General features: G+C 47.8%; 1 protein-coding gene across 1 annotated transcript in view; it reads left to right on the top strand.

The window, feature by feature from the left end:
- Positions 1-15,686, top strand: part of astn1 (astrotactin 1) — a 3,287,998-nt gene that overhangs the window by 942,868 nt on the left and 2,329,444 nt on the right. The window lies entirely within an intron of this gene.

Below are 15,686 nucleotides of genomic sequence, written 5' to 3'. Positions count from 1 at the left end.
TACTGCAGGCCTTCCTCCCATTGTTAAGGGGGAGGTGTCTGCACCAGCGCGAGCCCCGATCGCGAGTGCCGGCAAATGAGTCCGGCACCAAGGAGAAGTGCCGGGCTCTCGGGAAACAGCCGGCAATGCTGCAGGGGGGTGGTTAGGAGGCCGGGGACGGAGGTGCTGACAGGCGGCCGCCCCGCACCTCCACCTTAACTTGCGCCGCTGCCGGCACAGTAAGGCCCCGTGAACCGGGCACGGGTAGCGAACGGCGCAACTGCGCCGTTCGCTACCAAATATCGCGAACGGGGCGCAAATGGGGCGCTGCGCACACCGATGATGTCATCAGTGGCGGCGCAGCGCAAATGCCTAACACCACCATTAGTGCCCCTGCTGAATATCGCGGGAGGCGCAGCCAGTGGCGCTACAGCCACTGCCTGCCTCTTTAGGCGCTAACAGGTGGCGCTACTCACCCAATTTCTCCCCCAGGACTCTATGGCCCCAATTTTCTCCCAGCCGTCGGGCGGGTTTTCAGGCGGGCGGGGGCCAAAAATTGCAGAAATAGGGGGTCGCGACCCCCCCCCACCGCCCGATTCCCCGCCCCGCCCGACTTTCGCCCTCATGTTTCAGCGAGACCTGAATCAGTCCCGCCCGCCGCAGGCGGGAATGGTCGGCGGGAGCCTAATGATCAATTATTAGCATGTTTAAACCTATTTTCAAGGGCCCTTGCAATTTTCTGGCTTTCCCCACGTAAAACACGCCTGGTAGGAACACCGCTGATGAAACCTGGCGTGAACAGATTTGGCTTGCTTGCTTTCAGCTGCAGGTCAATCAGGACTGAAGAGATTTAAACAGGCAGCATTTGCAGGCTGCAGGACCTTGTTCCTGAAGGCTTGGGGCAACTTTTTGAAGGCTTAGGCACAGCTGTGGAAGGTTGGAGCCTCACACACTTCTCCAGTGTGAGCTCCTGGGAAGCCCCTCTCACCACCCTGACTCAGCACCTCCTCAACGGAGGCATCTGCCAAAAACATGGGAGGCTTTTTGTTCCTTCCCTTCCTGGCATTAGAGGATCTCCAACAGCAGAGGAGGCTGGAGCAACTCCAGCAACAGTATCACCAGCAACAACAGCAGCACCAGCAGGAGCGGCAGGCTGCAGCTCAGCGACCTGGGGCAGCACAGGCCAAAAAGGGTCAGCGCATGGAAGGCCGTTGGCGCAGGAGATACCCCCCAAACCGGGTCTACAGACACAGGGTCAGCTACCTCACCATGACTGAGCAGCAGTGCCAGAGGCGGCTCCGACTTTCGCGAGAGGTTGTGACTGACATCTGCGCAATGCTGCAGCAAGACCTGGAGCCCAGAGCACCAGGTCCACACTACTTACCAGTGGCCATCAAAGTCACCACCGCACTCAACATTTATGCCTCAGGCTCCTTCCAGGGATCAGCAGCAGACATCAGCGGCATCTCCCAGGCGGCCGCACACACTTGCATCACGCAGGTAACCGATGCCCTCTTTGCCCTCGCGCACAATCACATCCATTTCACCAGGGATCGTGCAAGTGTGACGGCGCGAGCGCTTGGATTAGCTCAACTGGCAGACTTTCCAAGGGTGCAGGGCATCATTGACTGCACACATGTGGCCCTTAGGGCACCCCACCATCCAGTAGTTTTTGTCAACCGCAAGGGCTTCCACTCCCTTAACGTTCAGCTGGTGTGTGACCACAAGAAGGTGATTTTGCATGTTTGTGCCAGGTTCCCTGGCAGCTGCCATGACTCCTTCATACTGCGCCAGTCTACTGTGCCTCTGCTATTCAGTCCACCAAGCGAACTTCAAGGATGGCTACTTGGAGACAAGGGATATCCCCTGCGCTCTTGGCTAATGACGCCGTTGAGGAGACCAGCCAGCGAAGCTGAGGAGCACTACAGCTCCAGCCACATTACCACCAGATGCATTATCGAGCAAACCATCGGATTGCTGAAGATGCGCTTCAGATGCCTCGATAGATCAGGTGGAGCCCTACAGTACTCATCAGCCAGGGTCTCCAAAATTGTCGTGGTATGCTGTGTGCTTCACAACATGGCACAGCTTCGTGGCTTGCCGATTCCGCAGAACCAAGAGGCTCCTCACAGAGCCACCTCGGATGAGGATGATGCTGAGGAGGAGGAGGAGGAGGACGGAAACGAGCATCCTGCAGAGGCCCGCCAACCAGCGGCACCAGTGCGCGAGAACATTGCTGGGCGGAATGCAAGGAACGCACTCATCCTGGGCAGATTTGCGTAGCCTGGTACATCAAACACTGCAGCCTCACTGCTTCTTAACTGACCATGGACAGTGGCCCATGCCTACACTTTCCAACCTATTTGACCAGCTTGCTGACATCTGCAAGTTATCCTAAGGCCTCTATGTGATATCCCCATTCGCCAAATGACAGACGCCATAACTGCAGCAGCTGCCACCAGATTTTTTATGTACAGGAAAATGATGGCATTAAAACTATTTACAAGACTGGATGGTGGAATAGTTATGTGAATGTGAGCATAGAGAGATACGGAATGGGTAAGGGTGCATGGATGTGACTGTGAAGTGGGATGTGGAGGAAGAGATTGCTGAAGCTGAGTGCTGTTGGGGAAAGGCAATAGGGATCAGGTTGAGGGTGATGGAAACTTCGTACTTGCTTTCCCTGTGCAGTGAAGGTCATGAAAGTGCTTCCTGCACTGCATCCAGGTGACTCCCAGAGAGTTTACCTCTGCTGCCACCTCCATCCAGGCAGCCCTGGACTCTTTGGGAGGCCTCTTCCTCCCTGAGCGAGGGTAGAGGACCTTCCTGTGGGCCCTTACCCCATCCACCAAGGTCTGCAGTGATGTCTCGTTGAATTTGGCCGCAGCTCAGCCTCTGCCGCTGGCAGCAGCTGGTGCAGGCTCCTCTGCCATTGTGCAAGAGTGGTTGAGAAGCCTGCAAAGGTGGAGAAGCTTGCTGGACACTTTAAAAGCACCACGAATGATGACATCATACTTTGTGGCTTTCTGACTGGAAATGGACAATTAGCAAGGCTGCCCACACGCTGGAACTTAATTGGCCACTTGAGGGAAAATTGCATCCAGCTGGCTGAACCATTTTTTTTCAGGTCGGAACCCCACATTCTGGGAACCTGAACATTTCCCGCACGATCCAGAAAATCGGGCCCTATGACTCTCCACTATCTGCTGACTGACGGTCCCCTGTGAAGTATGCTTGGACAGTCCAAATCTACTTCCTGGGGAGTGTGGACCACATTTCGAAACTGCCTCTAATTCAACACCAAATTGGCAATGGGTTCAGGAGCCATCGGAATGGCTGGCATGGGAAGCTCAAAAGAGCAGGTCTGAAGGTTTTTTCTGAGTTTTTCGTCTAAGTTTGGGCAATGGAGCAGGTCTTACAGGGTATTCCAAGCACGCAGTGTTACTTGGACGATATCCTGATTACGGGAGAAGACGAGGAGGAACACCTCACAAATTTGAAACTGGTGCTCACCAGGTTGAAGGAATATGGCCTTCGAGTTAATCGCCAGAAATGTGAGTTCTTCCAGAAACGGATCTCGTACTGCGGTCATGTCATTGACCAAGAGGGGCTGCACAAGTCACCTGACAAGATAGAAGCTGTCGTGAAGGCCCCCGCTCCGGAAAATGTATCACAGTTGAGATCGTTTCTGGGGTTGATTAATTATTACCACAAGTTTCTGCCAAATCTATCCACGGTGCTGCATCCGCTGAATGCTCTGTTGCGGAAAGAAGTACCATGGAAGTGGAGCGAGGACTGTAAGAAGGCCTTTCGCAGAAGCAAGGCGTTGATTACCTCTGAGGAAGTGTTGGCTCATTTCAACCCAACGTTACCTCTTCGTCTAGCTTGTGATGCTTCCCCTTATGGAATTGGAGCAGTACTTTCACACAAGTTACCAAATGGCTCGGAAAGGCCAGTCGCATTTGCGTCCCGATCATTGACCTCCGCTGAGCGAAATTATGCTCAGATAGATAGGGAGGCCCTCAGCCTTGTGTGGGGAGTAAAGAAATTCAATCATTACCTGCAGGGCAAGAAGTTCACATTACTGACAGACCACCAGCCGTTGGTGTCCATATTCAACCCTAACAAGGCCGTTTCCACTATGACAGCGCAAAGGCTACAGAGGTGGTCCGTGTTACTTGGGGCACACCAATATGACATCGAATACAAAAGGTCCAAACAGCATGGAAATGCTGATGGGTTATCGTGCCTACCGTTGCCAGTAGTAGAAGAGGCGGCTACAGTGGACCCGGTAGAGATGTTCCACTCATCCATAGTGGAATGTCTACCAGTAACAAATTCGATGATCGAAAATGAAACAAGAAATGACCCGACTCTCTCACGAGTCTACGATTTAACAGTGGAGGGATGGCCAGCACATGGCGAGCCAACGCTGCCCGCATTTTCGCAAAGAAAAGAACAGCTGTCAGTGTGCCGAGGAACCTTGATGTGTGGATCTAGAGTGGTGATTCCACCCAAACTTCAGCATAAGGTGCTAAAGGAGCTTCACGAGGGGCATCTGGGTGGAGTGAAAATGAAGAACCTAGCAAGAGCGTTTGTGTGGTGGCCAGGTATTGATGGAGACATCGAAGAAATAACCAAGAGCTGTCTAGGATGCCAGAAGGTCCAAAACGCGCCACCACAAGCTCCTCTGCATCCATGGGAGTGGCCCTCATCTCCTTGGCAAAGGGTACACGTCGACTTTGCTGGTCCATTTATGGACTCAATGTTTCTAATCGCGGTGGATGCACACTCCAAGTGGCCGGAGGTAATAAAGATGTCCTCCACCACCACGGAAAAAACCATCACAGTATTAAGGACCATATTTGCCAGGAATGGGCTGCTGGAACAGATCTGTTCTGATAATGGACCGCAATTTGTGTCCGAAGAATTCAGGAAGTTCTTAAAAAGGGATGGGGTCAAGCACTACACTTCAGCCCCATACCATCCCGCCACCAATGGATTAGCTGAAAGGTTTGTCCAGACCTTCAAGAAGGCCATAAAGGCCATGGGTAATGAAGACATCAACCTACAACATAAGGTAGATAACTTCTTGTTGGCGTACAGGAATGCAACACATGCGGTCACAAACCAAACTCCCGCCATGATGTTTTTCAATAGAAGACTAAGATGCCGGCTGGATTTGATTAAGCCAAACGTCAGAAGGGACGTAGAGAACCGGCAATTTCAGGGCATGAGTGAAAGGCCAACTAGATCCTTTCAGATAGGTCAACAAGTTTTGGCCCAGGACTACCGCACCGAGAAATGGCAGCCTGGAACTATTGGGAAAAGGCTAGGGCCGTTGATGTATACCGTGGACATTGGTGACAGCATAATAAGGCGCCATGTTGACCAGATCATAGGGTCATCCACAAAGGACCAACCTACTCCACAACCTTACACGGCTAATGTTGAAGCAGAGATACCCAGAGCACCTACCTCCGATCTGGTAATACTGGAATCAGATGAACCTGACACTGTCCTTCAAGCCGAATCGACCTTGCCAGAAGAACCTACTACCCCGCCGAAAACTACTACACCACCGAGGCGTTATCCGGACAGAGTCAGGAAGCCTCCAGAGAGACTGAATCTGTGAACTTTTTGCATAAGTTGTATATATGTTATGATGTTATGTTAATGGGGAATAAGTATGTTGTAAGCTAAAAAGGGAGGATTGTAGTGTATGTAACTGTTCTACCTTTAAGAGAACTATTTTAGGTGTGGCACTACTTTATCTTGGCTGCTGTATACTGTAATACCGACGGTGACCACACCGGTATATAAGTGCTGTGTCAGGATTTATTGGGCAGATTCGCCCTGACCTTCGAATAGTAAAGTCCTGTTAAAGTTACTCTTGTAGTCTGTGTATTAATTCGCCATAATACCTACAGACCTTACATCGGTCAGCTTCCTTACTCACATTGTGAATTCTCAGACTACCCAGTTCCTTGCTGTTGGAGTCTGAATCCGAATTCTGTTCATCCGAACTCTTCTCAGCCACCTTATGTACCTTTCTGCACTTTTCCTGCGGTGACTTTTTGTTGCTGGTCTTCTTTCCTGACCGGCATACTTTAGCTGTGTGACCAAGCTTGCCACATTTTCTGCATTCCTGGTTTTTAAACCAGCATTGGTTCTGATCGTGTGTTGTCTTCCCACAACGATAACATTTCGTTGTACCCAAAGCCATTTGATCTACGCTGAGTACCGCTGCCTTCAGCTGCATTTCCGCAGTGCCTCTCGCTGCGGCTTCGTGCGATGCTGCAATAGAGACAGCCTTATCAAGTGTAAGATCATTCTCTTCAAGTAGCCGCTTTTGTGTTCCTTCTTTCGACAATCCACAGACGAATTTGTCTCTCAGTGCCTCTGTCAGTCTTTCCCCAAACTGACAGTATTTCGCTAGCTTACGCAGTTCAATTAAATACTCCGCGTTGCTTTCCTCTTTCCGTTGCGTTCTCGCATAAACTTTAAATCGTTCCGCTAACATCAGCGGTGTGGGGTTCAAATGATTTCTCAGGACAGCAACAATATTAGCGAAGGTCTGATCTGCCGGTTTAGCTGGTGATAGAAGATGCTTCAATAGCCCGTATGTCTTCGCACCCATTGAGTTTAGTAAGGTTAGTGCTTTATCATTATTTTATATTTTATTTGCCTTACGATAATTCTCTATGCGTTCTACATACGTGGCCCAATCTTCAACATCGGGACCGAAATCGTTGATGTTATCACGCTTAGGCATCCTCGCACTCTTCTTGAGAAACAAAAAGAAATTTTTCTTTAACTTTTTTTTTAAATGGCGGTTTCCCGCGCTTGTCTTCTTCCCCGCCTATGAAAATGGCGGCTTCCCGCGTTTGCCTTTCTCCCCCGCTGGCTGTAATGGTGATTGCCGTATTGCTGCATTCGCCCTCCCCAGCGGTTTTCAAATCGTGCCTCCCAGCCCCTCTTGCAGTCCGGTCTTTTCCCCCGGCTGCGGCTGAGTTCTCTGCGGTTTTTTTTTTTTTTTCTTATTTTCTCCCGCGCCTTACGCTGTCCCGGTCGCTGCGCCTCGCAGCCTCGGTAGCTGCCCGGCCTTTCTCACCGGTCGCGGTCGAGCTCTCTCTCGACGCTGTTGCGTCTCCCAGCCCGCTTGCAGCCCGGACTTTTACACCGGCTGCGTTTGCATTCACCGCGGCTCCCGTGCCTTACGCTGCCCCACTCTCAGCGCCTCTGGCCCCGACTTCTGTCCGGCTCTTTTCCCCGGCCGTGGTCGAGTTCTCCGCCCTTATATCCTCCGTTTTTCCCTCCCCTACTTCACAACGTGGCCGACTTGCTTCTCGTCGCTGATCGGCTTACCCACCACCGTGATAGAAGGGATGATCACTGCCTGTTGCTGATGGAAGGCTTCGTGTCAGAATTCTTCCTTTGCTCTGCAGACCCGAGTCTTTTCTCAGCAGAATGATGAGGGCGGATGCCTCTTCTCGACGCCCGTTAAACTGCCTTGGATGTATCTCTGCCGCAGGGTAAGATCGTACTCGTCGCCACTGTTAAGTCTGTGTGTTATAATGAGAATTAATACACAGACCACAAGAGTAACTTTTAACAGGTCTTTACTAGTCGAAGGACCGGGCTGAACTGCCCAATAAATCATTACGTAGCACTTATATACCGGTGTGGTCACCACCGGTATTACAGTATACAGCAGCCAAGATAAAGTAGTGCAACCCTTAAAATAGTTCTCTTAAAGGTGGAACGGTTACATACACTACAGATGTCACCACACTCCCGATACAAAGGGTAGCACTGCAGTGCTGAGGCATTCAGGTGAATAGCTAACCATACAAACCGATAGACATCTATTAAACACTTCAATTTGCTTGAAATCAGCTGAGCTTTTAAAATGGTGAGCAGAGAGGATTAAGGTAATCGCACTTTAATAAGGTGCAAAAAGCTTATTGAATTGCCTGAAATAAAATAAAGACTTGCATTTATATAATGCCTTTCACAACCTCAGGACATCCCAAAGCACTTTACAGCCAAGGAAGTACTTTTTGAAGTGTAGTCACTATTGTGATGTAGGGAAAATAGCCGGTGCACTTAATACATTTTAAGTGCTGCCTTTGTGACTGTCGCCTATGCAGATGGAAAATGATTATTGTTAATTGCCGGGTACAGACCGTTGCCTGTCATGAGCTTGGGCAGTATAAATGGTGGGGACTATATAAGGTTTCTGAAGTGGAAAGCATAACTATCCCTCATCTCGAAAACAAGCTTCACCAAAACAAGCTGAAGAACAGGCAATATAACGGAAGGACGAAAGCAAGATGTTGCGGATGCTGGAAATCTGAAACAAAAACAGAAAATGCTGGAAACATTCAGCAGGTCGGACAGCATCTGTGGAGAGATTATAATTGAGGAACTCCATATACCTTTCAATAGTTTTTTGCTTTCCAGCTGCACTACTATGGACTAAACTCACCACAAAAAGTTAGGGCTTGTCCATTTCGGTCTTAGTATCCTTTGTACAACAACAACTACTTGCATTTATATAGCGCCTTTAACGTAGTAAAATGTCCCAAGGCGCTTCTCGGGAGTGATCTCAAACAAATTTGACATCTGGCCACATAAGGAGATATTGGGGCAGTTTGGTCAAAGAGGTAGGATTTAAGGAGCATCTTAAAGGAGGACAGAGAGGTGGAGAGTTTTAGGGAGGGAATTCCAGAGTTTAGGGCCTCAGCAGCTGAAGGCACAGCTGCCAATGGTGGAGTGATTAAAAATAGGGGCTGCGCAAGAGGCCATTATTGGCGGAATGCAGATAGGGCTGGAGGAGGTTAGAGATAGGGAGGGGCAAGGCCATGGAGGGATTTGAAAACAAGAATGAGAATTTTAAAATCGAGGCGTTGCCTAACGGGGAGCCAATGTATGTCAACGAGCGCAGTGGTAACAGGTGAACGGGACTTGGTGTGAGTTAGTATACGGCCAGCAGAGTTTTGGATGAGCTTTACTTTATGGAGGGTGGAAGATGGGAGGCCAGGAATACACTGGAATAGTCAAGTCTACAGGTAACAAAGGCATGGATGAGGGTTTCAGCAACAGATGAGTTGAGGCAGGGGCGGAGCCAGGCAATGGAGGTGGATGTAGGCGGTCTTAGTGGTGGCGCGGATATGTGGTCATAAGCTCATCTCGGGGTCAAATACAACACCAAGGATGCAAACAGTCTGGTTCAGCCTCAGATAGTTGCCAGGGAAAGGGATGGAATCGATGGCTCGGGAACGGAATTTGTGGCGGGGACCAAAAACAATGGCTTCGGTCTTCCCAATATTTAGTTGAAGGAAATTTCTGCTCATCTCGCACTGGATATCGCACAAGCATTGTGACAATTTAGAGACAGTGGAGGGGTCAAGAGATGTGGTGGTGAGGTAGAGCTTTTCCCCCCTCCCTTCTCCCCTTCCCCCCTCCCTTCTCCCCTTCCCCCCTCCCTTCTCCCTTTTCCCTCTCCTTTCCTCCCTCTCACCTTCCAAGTCCTCCTCCAAACTTCTGTTCTCCCTCCTAACCCCCTCACCAATTTCTGCTGGGCTCCTCTTTCTCACCTTTCCTAATTACTTTTCTCTCCTCTCCACCAGGTGCTACAGTTGGCCTCTCCTCTCCTTTCTGTCTATGTGTCTCTCTCTCTTGCACTGCCCACCAGCCCCCCCGCCTCGCCCCTCCCATTGCCCAAGTGCTGTTGCTGCATTTTTTTTTCTCCACCCTCAAGTGTTTTGGCATTGGTCCATTCTTTCTGTTGTCATTGAATCATACAATCATAACATTTTAATAGCACAGACGGAGACCATTCAGCCAATCATTACACCTGTACCGGCTTTCTGAAAGAGATATTTACATTGTCTCCTTTCCATTCCCCATATCCTTTTTATTTTTCAAATATTTATCCACTTCCCTTAAAACTATAAGAACATAAGAAATAGGAGCAGGAGTAAGCCACTTGGCCCCTCGAGCCTGCTCCGCCATTCAATAAGATCATGGCTGATCTAGGGCTCAAAGCCACTTCCCTGCCCACTCCCCATAACCCTTCGCTCCCTTATCTTGCAAAAATTTGTCTATCTCCACTTTAAATGTATTTAATGACCCAGCCTCCACAGCTCTCTGGGGCAGAGAATTCCACAGATTTACGACCCTCTGAGAGAAGAAGTTCCTCCTCATCTCAGTTCTAAAATGGCGACCCTTTATTCTGAGGCTGTGCCCCCGAGTTCTAGATTTCCCCATGAGGGGAAACATCCTCTCTGCATCTACCCTGTCGAGCCCCCTCAGTATATTATGTGTTTCGATAAGATCACCTCTCATTCTTCTAAATTCCAATTAGTAGGCCCAGCCTGCTCAACCTTTCCTCATAAGTCAAACCCTTCATCTCTGGAATTAACCTAGTGAATCGTCTCTGAACTGCCTCCAATGCAAGTATATCCTTCATTAAATAAGGAGACCAAAACTGTATGCAGTACTCAAGGTGTGGTCTCACCAATACCTTGTACAGTTGTAGCAGGACTTCCCTGCTCTTATACTCCAACCCCCTTGAAATAAAGGCCAACATTCCATTTGCCTTTTTGATTACTTGCTGTACCTACATACTAACTTTTTGTGTTTCATGCACAAGGACCCCCAGGTCCCTCTGAACTGTAGCATTTTGTAATCTCTCTCCATTTAAATAATAGTTTGCTTTTTTATTTTCCCTTCCAAAGTGGATAACCTCGCCCTTTCCCACATTATACTCCATCTGCCAAATGTTTGCCCACTCACCCAGCCTGTCTATATCCCTTTGCAGATTCTTTGAGTTCTCTGCACAACTTGCTTTCCCACCCATCTTTGTATCATCCGCAAACTTGGTTACATTACACTCGATCCTTTCATCCAAGTCATTAATGTAGATTGTAAATAGTTGGGGCCCCAGCACCGATCCTTGTGGCACCCCACTAGTTACCGTTTGCCAACCAGAAAATGACCCATTTATCCCGACTCTCTGCTTTCTGTTAGTTAGCCAATTCTCTATCCATGCTAATATATTACCCCCAACTCCGTGAGTTCTTATCTTATACAGTAACCTTTTATGTGGCACCTTATTGAATGCCTTCTGAAAATCCAAATACACCACATCCACTGGCTCACCCTTGTCCACCCTGCTTGTTACATCCTCAAAAAACTCCAGCAAATTTGTTAAACATGAGTTCCCTTTCCTGAAACTGTGCTGCCTCTGTTTGACTGCTGTATGTTTTTCTAAATGCCCTGTTACTGCTTCCTTAATGAAGGACTCCAGCATTTTCCCAACGACAGATGTTAGGCTAACTGGTCTATAGTTTCCTGCTTTCTGACTCCCTCCTTTCTTAAATAGGGGTGTTACATTAGCGGCTTTCCAATCCGCTGGGACCTCTCCAGAGTCCAGAGAATTTTGGTGTATTGCAACCAATGCATCCACTATCTCTGCAGCCACTTCTTTTAAGACCCTGGGATGCAGGCCATCTGGTCCAGGGGACTTGTCGTCTTTTAGTCCCATTATTTTACCGAGTACTATTTCCTTCGTGATAGTGATTGTCTTTAGTTCCCCACTCCCTGTGGCCCCTTGATTATCCATTATTGGGATGTTGTTAGTGTCTTCTACAGTGAAGACAGATGCAAAATATTTGTTCAGAGTCTCTGCCATTTCCCCGTTCCCCATTATTAATTCCCCAGTCTCATCCTCTAAGGGACCAACGTTTACTTTAGCTACTCTCTTCCTTTTTATATACCTGTAGAAGCTCTTACTATCTGTTTTAATGTTTCTTGCCAGTTTACTCTCATAATTCATCTCTCTCTTTTTTCGTCATCCTTTGCTGGTTTTTAAAAATTTCCCAATCCTCTGGTCTCCCACCAATATTGGCAACATTGTATGCCTTCGTTTTCAATTTGATACCATCCTTTACTTCCTTAGTTAGCCACGGATGGTGCTCCCTTCTCTTAAAATATTTCTTTCTCACTGGAATATATTTTTGTTGAGAGTTATGAACTATCTCCTTAAAGGTCCGCCACTGCATTTCAACTTTCTCGCCCTTTAATTTGTTTTTCCAGTCCACTTTAACCAGTTCTGCCCTCATGTCATTATATTTGGCTTTGTTTAAGATCAGGACACTGGTTTGGGATACAACTTTCTTACCCTCCAACTGAATTTGAAATTCAACCATGCTATGATCACTCTTCCCTAGAGGATCCTTTACTATGAGATCATTTATTAATTCTGTCTCATTACATAGTACCAGTTTCAAGATAGCCTGCTCCCTGGTTGGTTCCATTACATACTGTTCTAGGAAAACATCCCGGATGCACTCTATGAACTCCTGCTCCAGGCTACCATGGCCAATTTGATTTGTCCAATCAATATGGAGATTAAAATCACCCATGACTATTACCGTACCTTTTTTGCAGGCCTCCATTATTTGTTGTTTTATACTCTGTCCAACAGCATTGCTACTGTTCGGGGGCCTGTAGACTACGCCCACCAGAGACTTTTTCCCCTTCTTATTTTTTATCTCCACCCAAACCGATTCTACATCTTGATCTTCTGAGCCAATATCACTTCTCACCACTGCACTGATCCCATCTTTTACCAACAAAGCCACCCCACCTCCCTTTCCTTTCTTTCTATCCTTCTGAATTATCATATACCCTGGAATATTCAGTTCCCAGCCCTGGTCACCTTGCAACCACGTCTCTGTAATGGCGATCAGATCATACCCATTTGTATCTATTTGTGCCATCAACTCATATATCTTGTTATGAATGCTGCGTGCATTCAGATATAGAGCTTTTAACTTTGTCTTTTTACCATTTTTCCTAGTTTTGGCCTTTTTCTGTTGCACTCTTATTTTTAAAGATTCTGTCCCTTCCTGTCACACTCTGGCTATTATTTCCCCCATCTCTAGCCTGCTGTATTGCTTTCTCATTTCTCATTGACTTTTTATTTTCCCGCTCACCTGGATCCTCCCCCCCACTATTGATGTTTCTGGGAGAGCATTCTGTCTCATAACAACTCTTTGCATTTTTTTAAATCTCTCACTCTCTGATCTTAATTTTATGACTTCTAGTTACTATCTTACTGGTCTATAGCATTTGTTTTCCCCAATCTCCTCCTCAAAACCCTTCATAATTTTGAACAACTCTACGATATCTACCCTTAATCTTTTTCTGTTCTAATCAGTAGAGCCACAGTTTAGCTAGGCTGGGTGGATAGAATGTTAACGATTGTGAAATCTAGGATAAATCTCCTGTTAAAAAGATTATGCATAAACTACAGAAACCAGGCGGTGAGCGACTTTAATCATAGTAATGATAACACCTGGTGAGGAGCAGTGGAGCTTCTGCAGTTTTGTCCTAGTTTTTGCCATTTAGCTGTTTCTCATCATCATTATGCTGTCATCCAGCAGCTAGACTGATGACCATCTGGGCGGAATCCTACCCCTTGGATCATCATTAATGCTGTTCTGTATTGGACGCCAGGAACATGCTTTATTCACTTGCCACTATATCCAAAACTTTGATCGAGAACCAGCAAAATCTGACCTTAGAAGATTTCTAAATTTGCTTGTCACTCAGACTGGGATTTAATTTCTCTTGACTGGAATACAGTGCTTTACCAGTTTCTGGGATGTATCAGTCAAAACTGGAGTTCAAGGGTTTGGGCGAACAATATTGAATGTCATATTATCCTCCTACTCCTAGGGCTTAGCTCCAAATCCAACTCAGACTGTTGGAATAAAGTTTTTGCTATCTGCTAGCTACAAAAATTCTATATGAAGTGAGCTTGAGCATTCTCAACTCATTTCCTAACGGCATTGACTCCCAATGCAGAACTATGCCAAATGTACACAAAATGGGCTATCTCACTCGCGCACTACAGAGATGGCCATAGTGGTAAATGGAAAAATTCACATGGGTGTAATGAAGAGTACTGAAGGATAATAAACCTAAGGCAGTTTTACTCTGCAGCTGTCTGTGTTGTACCTGACCTGGGAGTGTTTGCTGACGATAGATGCTTAAAAATGGAAAAAATACAATTCATCACTTCGCAATACTGATATTCTTCACTTATTGGCTGCAAAAGCAGTTTCACCACACCTCACAAAACAAAAAAGGAAAAGTTTCTGATTGTCTGAATGCGAGTTTGGTCTCGGCTGCCATGTAAAAATCCAAACCTGGATTCAAATCCAGCCTCATCACTCGTCCTCCAGGTTCCTGTATTCTTCGACAGCAGCGGCTACCAAGGTTGGGATTCAAGTTCAGGCCTCTAAATGGGAGCCTTCTACACTAAATTAAATCTTTGGACTGTGACAGACCGAGACAAACTGATCTTGCAACCCAAATGCATAAGTTTGGTCAATAGCAAGAAAGAAATCCAGGACCTCTGAACGGAGAGTCCAGTGTTCTATCACTCAAGCTACCCCTTCCCCCCTCCCTCCCGTTGAACTTTTATAGAAAGAAATCCTTTGATGACTCCTGACGTTAAGGAGTTAAGCCTCTGCCTATTCACAAATGCAATGGAAGCATCCCAAGTGAGCGTTCAAAATTGCACTGAAACGAGTCACTGAAATGTATTCATCTGGTTAAATAAGTGTTTGAAGCAGCATTCTCACCATTAGCCCAGTTTAGCAGCAGTTGTTCACCCACCCAATGAGCACATGTCTGGAGATCCAACCCAACCCATTGAACAGCAGTTTGGCCCCCCACACAGGGTGTCACTTTAGGTCTGCCCACCCCCAGCCCAATTTGAGCCGATTGTTTGTTCTCAACCTCCACCCTTCCCCACCCTCACTGAAGAATTTCAGTATTGGCCTCCCACACAGATGGGAGGGAGGAGCAACTTTTTCAAGCAAGTTACTCCCTCCCGCTCAGCAAGCCCATCCTCATCGTGGTACATTCCTTTTTCCAGGGGGAGGGGAGAGGACAAATGAGAGAGGAAGAGAGGGAGGGGGTGGTAGAGAGGAGAGGAGAGGTAGAGGATGGATGGAGGGAGGAGGGAAGGGGTGGTAGAGAGAGAGAGAGAGGAGAGGTAGAGGATGGAGAGGGATCCCGTGCATCCTATACTCTTCTGTCCCCTTGCCTCCAGGGGCAGGGCAACCATCTGGAAGAACCAAACTTGGTTTGCAGGATGTGGAAGCACCGGAAGTAGTGATAACAAGGTCTGTTAGGTATGGAAAAGGGATGTTGAGGTATGAGAGCACTGGAGGGGGAGGTGTGGGGGGAACTTGGAGAGGAGTGCTGGGGTTTAGGAGCGCTATGAGGGGGTGCCAGGGTCTGTTAGTGGTGAGTGGTTGGACTTGTTGCCTGAAGCACTGCAATGGTGGTAGTGAATTGTGGGAGTACTGGGGTGATCGGTTACTGTATCTCGGAGTACTGGGAGGGCTATTGTGGGTGGGTGGGAACAGTCGGAGTATAGTTGTTGGGCGCCACTGACAAAAAAAAGTAACACGAGGCAGCTTTTCTCTAACCGTGGGATGGGAGTGGGGAGAGCTGACAAGAAGGAGCTGGTGGTGGAGGGATGGGAAAAGATACATTCAGGCTGGCTGGGTGGGAGGAAGGGGACTGCGGGAGAATTAATCCTGTTCGCTCGCCAGAAGTGTATAATAGGGTTTCCCCAGCACTGACCTGGGGAAACCTGTATTATTTAAAATATAATA

This window comes from Somniosus microcephalus, chromosome 3 (genome assembly GCF_052327205.1).
Source record: "Somniosus microcephalus isolate GS21.2 chromosome 3, FLI_Smic_1.0, whole genome shotgun sequence".
Classification (NCBI taxonomy): domain Eukaryota; kingdom Metazoa; phylum Chordata; class Chondrichthyes; order Squaliformes; family Somniosidae; genus Somniosus; species Somniosus microcephalus.
The sequence above is the reverse complement of the archived record's forward strand: the minus strand, read 5'-3'. Positions and strand labels throughout refer to the sequence as shown.